Genomic DNA, 14,754 nt, shown 5'->3' on the forward strand with positions numbered 1-14,754 from the left:
TTTGTTTTGAAAATAGATCAAAATGATGTCATGTTCCCTGTTTCTTAATGACATTCTCTGTCCTTGGCACTCAGGGGGATGAGACTCTCCAGTCTGACAGTCCAAAGTTCCTTGCACTTTCTTTGAAAGAAGGAACTTCTCTGCAATAACACGACTTCCGGGATTCCTTTCATCAAAACAAGTCCTAAAAGGGTGTGACTTAGGGTGCAAAACTGCTGTAAATACCAAAGTTGAATTACACAACCAGATTCTGAAATAGTGACAGGCTTTGCTTTCTTTCAATTTCCTGCTTCCTGTAACTGAAGCTGTTTATGAGAGACAGTATAGTTCAGGGAGGTTGTGCTAGAATTAACTTTTCTCAGAGTTAGACTCTCTGGTCTTAGAGTGTTCTTCCTCTTCTTCGAGATAAAGGTGAGTATCAGCCTTTAAATGACAAAACTCAGTAGATGTGGGTAAAAATGACAGCATAATGTGTACGGAGGTATTTTCTTAAATTATGATCCTATTTCCACCTCCTGGTCTTGTTCACATTTAAATAACTTTAGAGCTCTAAGACATTTAACTTCTAAAGACTCCACAGAAAGGCGGAGGGGTGGTGGGGGAAGATGAAGACTACAACAGTAAACAGGTTATTATGAGAAGAAAAGGAACCAGTTTTTTAGGTTTTAATAGCGAAGTCCTTAGGTCACAGGGCTTGCCAGACATGCTAGTGAACATCTGGCTTTGTCACTGAATCGAGATGTTTGATTAACACTTTAGAGAAGTTTAAATGACTTATTTGAAAAATTAACCCTGGGACTTTTGCTTGGAGTGCATAGGTATTGATAACAGAAACTATCTCTTTTTTGATGGCCTCAATAATTTTTCCAGGAAACAGGTAAGGCTCCAAGAATTACTCCACTCATACCGGAAGAACCGACAGGAATTCTGGGTGTGGAAACACATTATGTGGAGAGACAGCATCTAGAAAAATTAAATTCCTTCCTGTTTCTATTTAAAGGACTCCTTTCATTAACAAATGTTAGCATTTGAAACTGAGGCTGGAGATTGTTTTGGAAGAAACACAAATTAAAAACTTTAGGATTATTTGGAATTTGTAAGTGGGTGAGGGTGCAGAGAGGGGCAGGATCAGAAAGGAGGAAACTTGATATCCCAACATAATGGCACCTCTGTTTGTAATATTTGCTTTTATCTCCCTCTTCCTTTTCTTTTACTTAGTGCAGCTAGTACTCTTACAAGAAACAATATCCGGTTTGGGTTGGCTTTTCGGAACATGAAATTCCTTACATACAATCAGTCTATACGTGACGCTTCAGCATAGTCTCCATGCTCTTTACTTTCTTCTCTTTCCTTCTTGGCCTCAAGTACAAGTGAACCATACACAGCATTAGCAATTGCACCACAGAAGCTGTGAGCTCCTGAATCTAGGTGGTGTGTCAGCAGATCACATCTGTCTAGTGTGCATGATTTTGGGTAGGGGTAGGTGTAGGTCAATTCACCACTTGGTAGACACACAAGACCAAGGCAAATGCCAAGTGGAGCCTTTATATACACTGACCAAAATAATTACTTCTCTTTTCCTACTTCCTCCTTCCAAACTCTGTCACCATGAAAAACAAAGTACTTAAAATTATTTTTGCAATAATTTATTTTCACTTCAAATATTCTTTGAGACTGAGACAAATTACCCAAGTTCTTCCCCCATCAGATAACAGAATTATTTCACATCTTCCATTTAGATGAGTGGTGTGCCAGTAATAACTTTAAACTTAAAAGTATTTTTTAAAATAAAAAAACTATATAAAAATCATGATGGATATTACAAAACCTCACAAAATAATACTGTGAAATGAGCATGTCTGAAGTGCTAAGCTGTAGCAATCTCCTCTTAGATGCTATGTGATTTTCGTTAAGAATAAAGTGTGTGCATTTCAAAATATTTCTGAACTTCCATAGCTCCTCCCATTGCAAAACAATTTCACTGATCTTTTCTCCCAAACAGAACATACACTACTTTAACTATCCCTTAATCTATTTCAGAGAATGTTGGCTTTTCAGCATAAAAATGTTCATTTTAAATGTTTTTCTTTCCTGAAATTTTAAGCATCCTATGGGTTAAAGAACTCTAACAAGACTACAAAAACTTTTGGTGTTAAACTCATTCCATATATTTGTGATTGTATCTGTTCTCTCTCTATGTGGGGGAATCTTTGTTTGTTGTTATCTATTTTTGCAGGATGTGGTCATCTGTTTGGTTCATACAGTTCTGTGACATAGACAAATTGAAAAATAAGCGTATCTGATGCTATCATTCTTCTATGTCTGAAGAACAGAGGATATGATCATGGCTTAAGATCAGTTACATATTAATACAATTTTCCTAACATATGGTATACAAACTACTAATTTTAGGTGGTACATGTCCAAATTTTGGAAATTGACTTATGTGCTTAGTTTAATGTAAATTACAAGTGTAATTAACTTACAAAATCTCTGATTTCATGGATATTATTGCTTGTTAAGTAAAAACAAAGTAAGTCAATTTACTATTGATTTACAGAAATGATTAAATACTATTAGAGGTAATATACAAATATAGTAAAAATTGTAATGTGGCATGAAAATGGCTAACATGTTGGAAATATTGCACAATGTGTTTGAGAGGTGGATATTTTCTGAACCAGTGCAGTATCTTTGAACTTAATTGATCCTTGGTTACAGAGCTCAATTGGTAATACCCTGTTGAATTTTCTAATTATACATAATATTTGATTGATAAAGAAACACTTCATCAAACTTTTATCAGATCTGAAGTCTTCACGAATTGTCATAAAATTGAAGAGATGTAGAAGGCAGCCAGTACTTCTTGAACTAATAATCAGAGCAAGGGTGAATTATCCCCAAGTAAACATTATAGCACCATCTTCCTGTTTCACAGAGACAGATATCTCTGAAGGGCGGGGAGAGGGTAGTCCTGAAGGGTGAGAGTTGGGAAGAGGACCAGAAACCTCACTTAGGTCAAGGGCCATAAATGTGTCATGACATGTGCCAGTGCCTGCTGAAAATGGTCATGTTGGTAATTTTTTTTTGTAATCCTTTCTAGGGAGGAAATAATTCTACATATGGAGAAAATTCACAAGGTGTCTGTCATAAGTGTATTTAGAAAAACAAAAAATTGCAAGCATTTGAACAAAGGGAAAAGGTTAAGCAAATTACAGCGCAGTCTTTCCCCCTTATCCACAGTTTCAATTCCTGCACTTTCAGTTACTCCGTGTCAGCTGGGTTCCAGAAGCAGATGGTCCTCCTTCTGACGAATCCTAAGGTCAGTAGTAGCATAGCTCTACATCACAGTGCTCCATCATCCATCTCACGTCTTCTTATCTAGTAGGCATCTTATCATCTCACATCATCACAAGAAGGGTGAGTATAATACAGTAAGATGTTTTGAAAGTGAGAGAGACCACATTCATGTAACTTTCATTACCATATTATATTGCCATAATTTTTCTATTTTATTATTGTTGTTAATTTCTTACTGTACCTATTTATAAATTAAGCTTTATCATAGGTGTGTATATATAGGAAAAAGCAAAGTATATGCTTAGCAAAACCCAGTATATGACACTTGAACAATGCAGAGATTAGGGACACTGACCCCCTGTGGAGTTAAACATCCATGTATAACTTTCGACTCCTCCAAAACTTAACTACTAATAGCCTACTGTTAACTGGAAGCTTTACCAATGGCATAAATAGCCAATTAACACAGATTTGTATATTTTATGTATTATATATGTATCCTTACAATGAAGTAAGTTAGAGAAAAGAACATGCTTTTCAAATAGTTGCAAATCTCCAAAAAGTTTTCCAATGTATGCATTGAGAAAAATCTGTGTGTAAGTGAACCATGCAGTGCAAACCTGCATCGTTCAAGGGCCAAATATATAGGGTCCAATACTATCCTTGACTTCAGGCATCCACTCGGGGCCTTGGGATGCATCCCCAGAGGATAAGGAGGACTGCTGATGATGGGAAGAAGAATAGTACAGCATAGAAAACGCTGAGTGAAAAACAGATTCAGGATCATTAATGATTATACTTAGAACTGCCTAATACATCCCTAAAATAGTATGGTGTAAATTCACAAATACTATACAAGTGACTGTTGCCTTACAGGGGTATATTCATTGTTCCTATCTCTTCCCTTTCTCTGTTTTTGAATATATAATATGATATTTTATTTCATTTATTTATTTTTGGGGGTATCATTAATCTACAATTACATGAGGAACATTATGTTTACTAGACTCTCCCCATCACCAAGTCCCCTGACATACCCCATCACAGTCACTGTCCATCAGCATAGTAAGATGCTGTAGAATCCCTACTTGTCTTCTCTGTATTGAACAGCCCTCTCTGTGCCACCCTCCCCCACATTATACATGCTGATCGTAAGGCCCCCTTTCTTTCCCTCCACCCCTTATCCCTCCATTCCCACCCATCCTCCCCAGTCCCCTTCCCTTTGGTAACTGTTAGTCCTTTCTTGGGTTCTGTGATTCTGCTATTGTTTTGTTCTCTCAGTTTTTTCCTTGTTCTTATACTCCACAGATGAGTGAAATCATTTGGTACTTGTCTTTCTCTGTCTGGCTTATTTCACTGAGCATAATACCCTCTAGCTCTATCCATGTTGTTGCAAATGGTAGGATTTGTTTTCTTCTTATGGCTGAATAATATTCCATTGTGTATATGTACCACCTCTTCTTTATCCATTCATCTACTGATGGACATTTAGGTTGCTTCCATTTCTTGGCTATTGTAAATAGTGCTGTGATAAACATAGGGGTGCATCTGTCTTTTTCAAACTGGAGTGCTGCATTCTTAGGGTAAATTCCTAGAAGTGGAATTCCTGGGTCAAATGGTAAGTCTATTTTGAGCTTTTTGAGGAACCTCCATACTGCTTTCCACAATGGTTGTACTAGTTTACATCCCTACCAGCAGTGTAGGAGGGTACCCCTTTCTCTATATCCTCGCCAACTTTTGCTGTTGTCTGTCTTTTGGATGGTGGCGCTCCTTACTGGTGTGAGGTGATATCTCATTGTGTTTTTAATTTGCATTTCTCTGATGACTAGCAATGTGGAGCATCTTTTCATGTGTCTGTTGACCATCTGAATTTCTTCTTTGGAGAACTGTCTGTTCAACTCCTCTGCCCATTTTTTAATTGGATTATTTGCTTTTTGTTTGTTGAGGTGAGTGGGCACTTTATATATTTTGGATATCAACCCTTTATTGGATATGTCATTTATGAATATATTCTCTAATACTGTAGAATGCCTTTTTGTTCTATTGATGGTGTCCTTTGCTGTACAGAAGTTTTTCAGCTTGATATAGTCCCACTTGTTCATTTTTGCTTTTGTTTCTCTTGCCCAGGGAGATATGTTCATGAAGAAGTCACTCATGTTTATATCCAAGAGATTTTTGCGTATGTTTTTTTCCTAAGACTTTTATGGTTTCATGACTTACATTCAGGTCATTGATCCATTTCGAATTTACTTTTGTGTAATTTTGGGGTTAGACAGTGATCCAGTTTCTTTCTCTTTCATGTAGCTGTCCAGTTTTGCCAACACCAGCTGTTGAAGAGACTGTCATTTCCCCATTGTATGTCCATGGCTCCTTTATCATATATTAATTGACCATGTATGTTTGGGTTAATGTCTGGAGACTCTATTCTGTTCCACTGGTCTGTGGCTCTGTTCTTGTGCCAGTACCAAATTGTCTTGATTACTGTGGCTTTCTAGTAGAGCTTGAAGTTGGGAAACGAGATGCCCCCTGCTTTATTCTTCCTTCACAGGATTGCTTTGTCTATTTGGGTTCTTTTGTGGTTCCATATGAATTTTAAAACTATTTGTTCCAGTTTGTTGAAGAATGTTGTTGGTGTTTTGATAGCCATTGCATTGAATCTGTAGATTGCTTTAGGCAAGATGGCCATTTTGAAAATATTAATTCTTCCTAACCAAGAGCATGGAATGGGTTTCCATTTGTTAGTGTCCTCTTTAATTTCTCTTAAGAGTGTCTTGTAGTTTTCAGGGTATAGGTCTTTCACTTCCTTGGTTAGTTTATTCCTAGGTATTTTATTCTTTTTGATGCAATTGTGAATGGAGTGTTTTCCTGATTTCTCTTTCTGTTAATTCGTCATTAGTGTGTAGGAAAGCAATAGATTTCTGTGTATTAATTTTGTATCCTGCAACTTTGCTGAATTCAGATATTAGTTCTAGTAGTTTTGGAGTGGAGTCTTTGGGGTTTTTTTTATGTACAATATTATGTCATCTGCAAATAGTGACAGTCTGACTTCCTCTTTACCAATCTGGATTCCTTGTACTTCTTTGTTTTGTCTGACTGCCATGGCTAGGACCTCCAGTACTATATTGAATAACAGTGGGGAGAGTAGGCTTCCCTGTCTTGTCTCTGATCTTAGAGGAAAAGCTTTCAGCTTCTGGCTGTTAAGTATGATGTTGGCTGTGGGTTTGTTGTATATGGCCTTTATTATGTTGAGGTACTTGCCCTCTATACCCATTTTGTTGAGAGTTTTTATCATGAATGGATGTTGAATTTTTTCGAATGCTTCATCAGCATCTATGGAAATGTTCATGTGGTTTTTGTCCTTCTTTTTGTTGATGTGGTGGATGATGTTGATGGATTTTCGAATGTTGTACCATCCTTGTATTCCTGAGATGAATCCCACTTGGTCATGGTGTATGATCCTCTTGATGTATTTTTGAATTCGGTTTGCTAATATTTTGATGAGCATTTTTGCGTCTATGTTCATCAGGGATATTGGTCTGTAATTTTCTTTTTTGGTGGGGTCTTTGCCTGGTTTTGGTATTAGAGTGATGCTGGCTTCATAGAATGAGGTTGGAAGTATTCACTCCTCTTCTATTTTTTGGAAAACTTTAAGGAGAATGGGTATTATGTCTTCTCTATATGTCTGATAAAATTCAGTGGTGAATCCATATGGCCCAGGGGCTTTGTTCTTCAGTAATTTTTTTTGAAAATTTTTTAAAATTCATTTTGTTATCATTAATCTACAATTACATGAAGAACATTATGTTTACTAGACTCCCCCTTTCACCAAATCCCCCCCACAAACCCCATTACAGTCACTGTCCATCAGCATAGTAAGATGCTGTACAATCACTATCTTCAGTAATTTTTTGATTACCGATTCAATTTCTTTGCTGGTAATTGGTTTGTTTAGATTTTGTGTTTCTTCCTTGGTCAGTCTTGGAAGGTTGTATTTTTTCTAGGAAGTTGTCCATTTCTTCTAGGTTTTGCAGCTTGTTAGCAAATAGATTTTCGTAGTATTATCTAATAATTTTTTGTATTTCTGTGGTGTCTATCATGATTTTTCCTTTTTTGTTTCTGATTCTGTTGATGTGTGTAGATTCTTTTTCCCTTAATAAGTGTGGCTAGGGGCATATCTATTTTGTTTATTGTTTCAAAGAACCAGCTCTTGGTTTCATTGATTTTTGCTATTGTTTTATTCTTCTCAATTTTATTTACTTCTTCTCTGATCTTTATTATGTCCCTCCTTCTGCTGACTTTGGGCCTCATTTGTTCTTTTTCCAGTTTCAATATTTGTGACTTTAGACTATTCATCTGGGATTGCTCTTCCTTCTTTATATAGGCCTGGATTACTATATACTTTCCTTTTAGAACTGCTTTCACTGCATCCCACAGAAGTTGGGGCTTTACGCTGTCAGTGTCGTTTGTCTCCATATATTGCTTGATCTCTTTTAATTTGGTCATTGATCCATTGATTATTAGGAGCATGTTGTTAAGCCTCCATGTGTTTGTGAGCCTTTTTGTTTTCTTTAGACAATTTACTTCTAGTTTTATGCCTTTGTGGTCTGAGTAGTTGGTTGGTAGAATTTCAGTCTTTTTGAATTTACTGAGGCACTTTTTGTGACGTAGTATGTGGTCTATTCTGGAGAATGTTCCATGTGCACTTGAGAATAATGTGGATCCTGTTGCTTCTGGGTGTACATTTCAGTAGATGTCTATTAAGTCCATTGTTCTAGTGTGTTGTTCAGTGCCTCTGTGCCCTTACTTATTTTCTGTCTGGTGGATCTGTCCTTTGGAGTGAGTGGTGTGTTGAAGTCTCCTAGAATGAATGCATTACATTCTATTTCCTCCTTTAATTCTGTTAGTGTTTGTTTCACATATGTTGGTGCTCCTGCGTTAGGTACATATATATTTATAATGGTTATATCCTCTTGTTGGGCTGACCCCTTTATCATTATGTAATGTCCTTCTTTATCTCTTGTTACTTTCTTTGTTTTGAAGTCTATTTTGTCTGATAGCAGTACTGCTACACCTGCTTTTTTCTCCCTATTGTTTGCATGAAATATCTTTTTCCATCCTTTGACTTTTAGTCTGTGCATGTCTTTGGGTTTGAGGTGAGTCTCTTGTAAGCAGCATATAGATGGGTCTTGCTTTTTTATCCATTCTGTCACTCTCTGTCTTTTGATTGGTGCATTCATTCCATTTACATTTAGGGTGATTATTGAAAGATATGTTCTTATTGCCATTGCAGGCTTTAGTTTTGTGGTTACCAAAGGTTCAAGGGTAGCTTCTTTACTATCTAACTGTCTAACTTAACTCACTTGTTAAGCTATTATAAGCACAGTCTTATGATTCTTTATTTCCCTCCCTTCTTATTCCTCCTCCTCCATTCTTTATATGTTAGGGAGAACAGTGACCCCTAGCGGCTTGTGCTGGGCAGGTGCACGCAGATGGGGTCTCTGATTCTTGCCTGGCTGGTGTGGAGTTAAGCTCCGCGATTGCTGTGGGCGTGTCTGGCCTCAGGGTACTGCTCCAGTATGGCAGAGCGGCGTCAGAGGGGAACCGGTAGGGAGGCTGTTTATCTCCGTGAGGGGTCTCTGAGCTGCGCTGCCGCCCAGGGAATTAGGGCGCCCAGAGTTTCCAGGGATTCCCAGCTGCTGGGCTAAGTGTCCCAGGACGCTTCCGTCCAGCAGTGAGGTCCCTGTCCCTTTGAGTCTTTCAAAAAGCACTCACTTTTCTTTGTCCCAGGGGTGCCAGCTGCGGGGACCCACTCACAGGTTTTACTGTCCCATTCCCCTAGTATCCAGCACCCCACACACTGTGTGTCTGCACCGGTGCGGATGGCTGGGGCTGGGTGTTTAGCAGTCCTGGGCTCCCTCTCCCTGCCCGCTCCGACTCCTCTCCTCCCACCGGGAGCTGGGGTGAGGGGCGCTCGGGTCCCGCCAGTCCACGGCTTGTATCTTACCCCCTTCACGAGGTGCTGGGTTCTCGTAGGTGTGGATGTGGTCTGGCTGTTGTCCTGCATCTTCTGGTCTCTCTTTTAGGGATAGTTGTATTTGTTGTATTTTCAAAAATATATATGGTTTTGGGAGGAGATTTCCGCTGTTCTACTCATGCCGCCATCTTGGCTCAACCCTCCTCATTATGCATTTCTAACTTTTCTCTTACATCCCTGGCTGCACTTCCTTTTATAGTCTCTTTCTCTGTCTAATTCATACACTGAATTCTCTCTGCCTCCTTTCTCTCTTGTATATTCACCTGGAGTGAATGCCAGTTGTTGCACCTACACCAATTTACAACAGCTGAAGGCCTTTTCTCTCTCTGAGTTCTAGACTCCTGCTTCCAAACATAAACATCTATCACCAGACACCTCAGTTCTGCATCCCACAGGCATCTCACACCTAACTTTTTCAACATTAGATTCATCAATTACCAACTCCACCAAGTACTCTTTATTGATATACGGTGCTAACGTCCATCAAGTTCCTCAAACTAACACTTGAGGGCCACTGTTTCCTTTACAACAATATCTAATCAATTTTGAAATCACATTGATTCTGTTCTCTAAATATCTTTGGAAACTACCCATACCTGCCTAATCTTGATTCAGGCTCTCAGCATCTCACACCATATCCTGATCTCCTCAGCCTCTATTCTGCCTGCAGGGCAGTGTTTGAACAGTTTATACTGGATGGTGTTGTTCAGATTCATCTGGTTTCCACAGCATGTGTTTTAATAGCCTTCATGATCTGCCATCTGCATACTTCTCCAGCTCCACCTTTGACCCCTCTCCAATACCCGCACTTAACTTAAGCTCCAGCAGTACGCTGCTACTCATTCTTTCCCAGACACACCAGACTCAGTCACCACCTCTGCTTCCCCTCCCTGGAAAACCATATCCTTCTTCTGTGGCCTTTTTTCTCTTTTATTTCAAAATCTAGCTCAAGGCATCACTTTCTCTGAGAAGATTTGACTGACATCACTGCTTCCTACCAAAGTGTGTGGCCACTTTGTCCTGTTGGATTAGATATTTCTTAGGACCCAGAGCATTCCTCTATCCCAGAATGTACTGCTGTGAATTGTGACTATGTCTTCTTTGTCCCTGTTCAAAGCTGACCCTTTTTGAGGACTAAAACTGTCTCTGAATTCTCAGTGCTTAGCCCAATGCATGGTATGTTGTAGGTGCCCAATGTGGATTTGCTAAATATATAAAATTTCATGGATCTCTATTGTCATGCCTTATTTTTTTTCTTTAAATGAGACTTACTACTACTTAAAGTTCCCTAGCTCACCAAGAAAATAATTTTTCATGTGGATTGATTCAAACACTAAATCCATCAACTCAATATTTGAAGAATTAGATCTGTTTTTCACATATATAATGCTATCTACTCAAATAGAGATAGTAGAAAGTTGTGACATGTGAGAGATTTTACATTCTGGCAAATTCCTCCTCTGATTTGGTATTGTTTTTAAAAAACATATCCTGAATTTTTACTTCATCTAAATATATTTTAAGATTCTCAAAAAGTGTATTCTGAGTCAGCAGCCTCATATTTTAAAGCAGCTTTCCATAACATGGCCAAATTTTTGCTTTTGTGCAATTAAGTTATTTTAAAGTGATTTTGCTGTCTTTCCAAAATGACATCTATTTCAGGCTACCTTTATGAAATGTGAGGGAGATGAAATGAGGCAGGATGCTTTTGATCTGATGAGTTGGCCTCCCCTATTACAACCACCATTGACTCTTCTGTGCTGTGCAACCATGACCAAGTTACTTAATCACTATTGGCCTCTGTTTTCTCATCCCTGACATGAGGTTAAGTATGGTAATTACCCCTTATGGATTTTATGAGAATAAAATGACTTACTACTTTAAGGACCTAATCAGAGTATTTGATAAAAACAAATGCTAGCTGTTAAAGTCCTGCAGAGTCTATGTAGATCCTGTGCTACCAGACCAGGCTGACACTGATTTACTGATTTTCAATTACTTGCTGCTGAATTTTGCGAGGGTGAAAACAGCATTACAGAATAATAAAGTTGGAAAGGACTTCATAGACCTCAGCAAAATCCCCTAATTTTAGATAGAGGAAATTGAGGTCTAAGCAGGCAGAGGTGACTTGCCTAAATTTACACAACTGGTTTGTGACAATCAGGATCAGAACCCCGGCTCCTAGTGTGTGATGACTGACAAGAGCCTTCACTGGGGAGCAAGAGACTTTCTGCGTGGTTGAGGTCCAAGATGAAGTGCCTAGATTGCAGAATGCAGGGCATTCATGAACAGGCAGTATTTAAAGGTCTAAGAACCCAAGGAAGCAGGACTTCTTCCCTGCTCTAAATCACACTCATTCTCTGCACCAATGCTAAATAATGGTAGTTAATAGTAACAATATAAGTATTCATTTTCATTAACACATATTTATTGAACATGTGCTGTATGTCGGTCTTTTGCCACAAGGCTTATATGCATTATCTCATTTAATACTCACTACAGTGAGTCAGATACTATCAGTAGTAGTATTTGCTTAATAAATGGTAATTATTACTTCCACTTCTTTGCTAAGCTAAGCTATGGGCATGATTCCATTTCTTTACCTCATGCTTATACTTCCTCCATCTCTAATTCCAATCATGTATGAGCTAAAACTCTGCCAATCATCTCTTCACATTGCCTTTGAGTGAGGCAACACACGTGCCAGACCAGACTTCCCCAGTACCTGCAGTTGTGTCTGCCCTTCAGAGGGCCTGTCTTACTTGAACAGACCCCTCCAGAAGAGGTCCTAGCCTTACTGCCATCTTCTCCATCCTGCTAACAACTATACTATGCCTGCTCTACACATCATATGAGATATCTTTTCCAGGAAAAATTAGCTGATAAAAATTAATTGATAAAAACGAACACTTCCTGATGAATGTTGTTTATCACTCATTACTGGTGTTAGGTGGGATGTTAGGGGGGCAGACAGAGTGGTGACAATTTCCAGTTCTAAAGCAAGGCTGAAGGAAAAACAGAAGATAACACATGCAGAAACCACCGCAGGTAACCATTGGACATGATGGAAAGGAAGCACCAGCAAGATACATACAGTGTCACAATGTTTTTGCTAAATCGCTTCTGAACACACTTAGCCATCTCTACGATGAGAAAATCAGACTACTCAATTATAGTCAAAGAATGCTTAGATACCATTTGAGAAATTACACCTTTTAAAACTTCATTATAAATATTACAACTCTGTAGAGAAACAATGATACACAAATATTTTTAGTGCTCATACTCTAGTGGAACCATGGGTAATCCTTCTTTTCTTTTTTACTGTATTTTTCTCCAAATATTTTACAAAACTGTTTTGCTCTCATAATAGTATTTTATGCCCTCTTAAAAGTGTTTTAAAAATCGAGATAAAAATATATCAGAGATAACTATGGCACAATCTTCAGGACTATGATTTAAACACTTTTTGATTGCACCTACCGGAAAGCACCCAGTAGGCTGGTAATACCTCTTACTTGCAAACCAGTAGCTAAACCTTTGTACAAAAAAGGAAGTCATGGTGAAAGCAAAGAAAAGCATCGCTAATTATGCAACAGATGGACATCAGAAGTCCCACGTTATTTCAACACAGTTATTCCCCAAAGTCACAGCTGTCAAAAGAAAAGCTTTTAGACTGCAGCTGCACACACACAAAGTGAAAGGCTGAGTGGCCATGAAGAAACCAAGGAGTTCCCCCGACCAAAATTTTTCCAAAAGCTGTAACCTTCGGATCACTCCATCTGCTCCCTCTCAGCCTCTTGTGGGTGCACAGCTCCCGTTAGAGCTGACCTTTCACTTCGCCTTCTTGGAAGGTGGAGTCATTAACTGAGGTAGATCAGGGATTCAATGTGGACATGTTGAGAATGTGATGCTTAGAGGAAGTCCAAGTGCAGATATGAAATAAATAGTTGTGAATATGTATCTGAAAAGTGCAAGAGAGGGGTTTGGACTGGCGATAGAAATCTGATGATGGTCAACCAATACATGGTACTTAAAACCATGTGTGGAATGAATGTACTGAGTGAAATCACCAAGGAGTGGATTTAAATGGAGAAGGGAAGAGGGCCTGAGGCTGAGACTTTTGCAAAATACAGCGTTAAGGGGTTTAGGAGAGGAGGGGGAACCAGCCAAAAAGGCTGAGAAGGTGTGATCAATGCAGAAGGAGGAAAACCGCGAAAGAGAGTGTGGTGTCCTGGCAGGCCACAGAGGAGGGGGAGCCGGGTCACATGCTGCCGGTGGGTCAACTGAGACGGGGGCCGGGGGAGGGCGGGGCGGGCGGTAGGTGAGAATCGACTGCTGGGCTTAGCGATGCGGAGTCCATCAGCCCCTCGGCGAGGGCAGTTCTGGCAGAGGGGTGGGGCCGGAGCCTGACTGAGGTGTAGTCAGGAGAGCACAGGAAGAGCCGGGTTGGAGGCTCAAATAGGGGCGACTCTTTCAAGGAATTTTGCTGCTAAGGGCAATAGCTACTGAGGCGAATGAAGTCAAGAGACTACTTCTAAGATGGAAGAAATCAGTTTGGCAACTGATACGATGTGAACCGATGGAAAGCAAAAACTCGATGATGTAAGAGACAGAGAGGAGAGAGAAATGGTGCATCGATGAGCCTGAGTAGGAGGGGGTGGAATTACTGCGTGAATGGGGCGATTGGTTTTAGTTAAGAGACTGGGTGATTCATCTCTGACAGCAGATGGGAGGGCAGAGTGTGGGGTGCAGGCGCTGTTAGAGTGATAGAGGTAGAGGAGTCTGTGCAAGTCCTCTTCTGATTGTGGAGAAAGAGGGTGAAGAAGGAAGGGAGAGCAGGTGTGGAACAGGCACATGAGAGAGCAGAAAACGAATAGGCCCCAGGAGCCCAGCATGATTGCCTGTCAGCATTCACGGAACTGCTGAGATTCGGAGTCAGAAATTCACAGTGAGATCAGGTGGCACGGTTATGTTTTTTTCCCCTGGGCTTGTTCAGATGTGTAAAGGTTGGATTAACTAGAGTTGTGATTTTGACATGCAGATATTAAAAACAAAGGAGTCAAAGGTGTACGCAGGTGGTGATTCTCATGACTGACCGTGAATACTAAACTGGTTAAGGAGAGGAAAGAGGACCTCAAGGGGCTGAGGGTCCATAGAAAGGTGGTAGGATCAATGGAAGAGAAGTCCCAGTGGGATTTTAGGATTGTGGATCTGGGGGACTAAAGAGGGCAAGGTAGGAGCTGGTGGACAGAGAGTGGGATACATGAATTTGAGAAAATAGAAGAGTTTCTGGTCTTGGTAAAACAAAATCTAGGCTGTACAGCCTTGGGAATAAATGCCTGATGCTGACTGAAGGACAAGATCTTTGGGAGAAAGGATTTCAAAGAGCCAAGAGTTCCTTATCACTACATGATTGC

At 39.7% G+C, this 14,754-nt stretch overlaps 1 protein-coding gene across 15 annotated transcripts in view; it reads left to right on the forward strand.

Annotated features, from left to right (window-relative positions):
• Positions 1-255: 255 nt before the first annotated feature.
• The window catches only part of ALPK1 (alpha kinase 1), a 123,144-nt gene continuing 108,645 nt past the window's right edge, over positions 256-14,754 (forward strand). For 6 of the 15 annotated variants that reach the window (XM_057502534.1, XM_057502531.1, XM_057502540.1 and 3 more), the window contains exons 1-2: positions 256-411; positions 3,244-3,420. The gene's annotated coding sequence lies outside the window, so the exon portion shown is untranslated. The remainder of the gene's footprint in view (positions 412-3,243; positions 3,421-14,754) is intronic. The other 9 variants (XM_057502532.1, XM_057502542.1, XM_057502535.1 and 6 more) reach the window with 6 other exon arrangements.

Source organism: Manis pentadactyla, chromosome 5 (genome assembly GCF_030020395.1).
Source record: "Manis pentadactyla isolate mManPen7 chromosome 5, mManPen7.hap1, whole genome shotgun sequence".
NCBI classification, from domain to species: Eukaryota; Metazoa; Chordata; class Mammalia; order Pholidota; family Manidae; genus Manis; species Manis pentadactyla.